This window comes from Cryptotermes secundus, unplaced genomic scaffold, assembly GCF_002891405.2.
Source record: "Cryptotermes secundus unplaced genomic scaffold, Csec_1.0 scaffold143, whole genome shotgun sequence".
NCBI lineage: Eukaryota > Metazoa > Arthropoda > Insecta > Blattodea > Kalotermitidae > Cryptotermes > Cryptotermes secundus.
In genome coordinates, this window is record NW_019741301.1 from 776,202 (window position 1) to 779,591 (window position 3,390).

The window sequence follows — 3,390 nt, forward strand, 5'->3', positions numbered from 1 at the left end:
GGGGGGGGAGTACGTAACCAGGTGTTTGAGGAAACGAGGCATGAAATTCACCCTGTTGCGACGAATATTTTTTTTCTGGAAAGAGGTGATTGCGTAATGAACTGGAACCTCAAACCTTTTAACGCGAACAATCAGCGTTGTGTTCTAAGATCAGACAAAATCTATAATCTTTAAGCTGATACTATCGATGTTTGAAAATTTGAGCCACTGCATATAAGAATAAAATTAAAAAAGGAAAATAACTAAATGTTACGTCGTGGTGAAGGGGGCGTGGAGGTATCCCCACCGCTTCCAGCACTGTTACGCCCTTACGACAGGGGTGGATGGGTTATCTCATCGCTGTCTCCACTGTTATGCCGCCGCTACACCACTATTATGCCGTGGTGACAGGGGGCGTGGAAGTATCCCGCTCTGTCACCCGGTTTCGTATGCTGCCACCATCTTGTTATATCAAGAAAACTAGTAAACTTATCCTTGCTTACGTCACTGTCCTGCCTTAACTCGTAATTCGCCGAAGCTTTGGGAGGTCCTGGAATCGTCAGGGAAGAGGGTAACACTTAAGGAAATGCTAGGTTGAAGTAAACTCACACACATGCCTATCCTATTCTATTTCCCTATGTCACTATATACATACTATATACACTCTTACCGACGTTCGTCGGTTGTATTACACTGGATAATGAACCTGCAGCCATCATTAGTTCTACCTCCTGTCACCCTCTAGTTAGCCTTCTCCTTCTCTGGGGGTTACACTTTACAATTATCACTATCACACTTAATGTTCATGGCTATATGAAGTTGGTTTCACTTACTTGAGCTGAGAAAACAGATGCTCGCCATCACCAACCAATGAACTCTCCTTGCCATCGCTCTCTCGGCGATAGCCTCTGGCTGAACTCTCTGTCACATACTAATATTAAAAAGTCAAAAGGCAAAAGGTTTTGTAATTAATTCTTCTAGGGTTTATATAACCTCTCTTTGCTGATTCTTCGTGTTCCGGGTATATTGGCCTGCCCATTCTGACTTGATTTTGGTTTGGTGTGGCCCCCTCAGTGGTTGCCTATCGAGAAGGGGTTGACTCTTTCGGGTCTACCGCCTCCTCCGACTCAGCGTTTTCCTCCTGCCATAGTGTTTATGACCTACTTCATATAGCTTCTTCCTCAATGTCAGCGTTATTACGCTGCCGTGCTAGCATTCTAATGACTCGGGAATTGCCTGTTACACTTCTTTGTAAACCCAAGCTTCCTGGTTCGTTTCATCATGGCTGTTTCTTAATCTTACAGTCTAACTACTATTATTCCAAATTTACCCAAAAAATCTATATCTACAAGTACCTGACCTTTGCGCCGTTACACTAAGAATATTGGCATTTGGAATGTGACGCCTTGTAGTATGATACAAGCTAACAGACGTTTCGCAGGAGCGTCTTGTCTCCATATTCAAGGACAAAAATAAGCAAAGTAAGCAACAAACGGAGTAATGTGGGATAAGATGGAATGGAAGCCCATAGGGTTCAGAGATGTCGAGGCTCCAAACTTTTCTCTAGACAACCGGATAACAGATTGCGGTGAGATTGTCAGTCTTACGCGCCGGCAGCCCTTCACCCCCGGTACTCATTTCTGTTATAGGCTGAGTCGACGCCAGGCCATAGTGCGGCTGGAATGATTAGGTCAATTGAAAAGATTCACCTCATCGGTATTCGAAACTGCGACCTTCCGGCTTGTAGCATAGTACCTCAACCAACTACGCTACCGCGTGCTCTTAAGTACCAGGGTAATGCCTTCAACTAAGTCACGAAAGCCTCCATCCAGATCTTTTAAATTTCATTAATCCCTATCCTATCATTCGACGCTATGTACTCGAGCGCCTGAGAGCGTCGTTGCATAAACTACAGAACATCCATGGAGACTGTTCTTGTACCGGAATTTGGACTTTAAACTTTCAATTGTAGGAACCAATACAATTACTGACGAATCCTCTTACGAGTTGCGAATTGCGACCACCAGAGCAGAAGACCAGTGCAAACTTCTCACAAAAAACAGTGGTAAGAAAAACGTTAATCCACCACACCATGAAGACGAATGCGAGAGTGGAGGTATAGATCCATCATTCTTGATCTCGACAGTAAATGGAGGTAAATGATCAGGTTTATGCCCCGGCCGCATATCCCCCCCAGAAAGACTCCTCGGTACTCAATGGATAGGATCTGGGAAGGACTTTTAATTTTTGAAAATAATGAAAGTGGTGAGCTAATATCTGCAAGTATAACACGGGGAAAGGTGTTTTACTATTCATTGTACGATTTTGCCAGACTCTAATATACATAATATAATTAATGTAGACTGGTAATTAATCTCATGCCCGAATGTCCTGTTGATTTTGTTTAGTGTATGCATTGGACCGGCGGCTGTTTAGGTGGTGTAATGTTAGTTGTACTGAAGAGCGCATGCGTTACATTGTTCGTTATTGCTACATCAAAGAAATGATCTGTTTATTCACCCCTTGTTCTCTATCAATTCTATTAGCATATTAGTTTTTGTTATATTTCACTTACTTAATCGGTTCCTTTTATACCCTTACGGTGTCCAGATTGTTTTTTTATTTTGATCATTTTGCAGACAGTAGGGCTCCTTGGATGAGTGATCAGCTCGTCGCAAGGTCTCTATCTAAACACAGGGCAACACAAACACGGTATAAACAAATACACATACCAAACAACCGTGCCTTGTCTGGGATTCGAACAAATGAACCCGGTCTCTGAGCGAGCGAAGACCGCTCGGCTACCGTGACCGGTAGTTTTTTATATACTTAATATAATAATTTTTTTTTCCTGTAGCGCTACAGCCCCAGTGGGCCTAGGCCTACCTCCATGAAACTCTCCGTTTCACTTCGGTTTACTAGATCTTACACATACGGTAGGACTCCTTGGGCGAGTGATCAGCTCGTCGCAAGGCCTCTACCTTTAGACAAACACAGAAAAACGCACACAAACATCCATGCCCTGAGTGGGATTCGAACCCACGATCCCGGCTTCCGAGCGAGCGAAGACAGTGCATGCCTTAGACCGCTCGGCTACCGTGACCGGCATATAATAATATAAATTTTATAAAATAAATGCATGGCTAATTCATAAATTTTTGTAGGCTGCTTTAAGACGCTGTAAGCATCTAACTACACGGTATCGAGTGGTTGGATAATTAGAAAGGATTGGAAGGGAACTGTCGTGGCATAAATTCAGGTACTATCCCAATATTTTCCAGGAGGGACTGAGAAAAACATTGTAAATATATATTGTGATAGTCGTCCCGGCGGATATTCGAAACGAGCACCTCCCGAATACAAGTCCATCGGTCTTACCTTCAATTGGCTTTTTACATTCAATGTGTACAG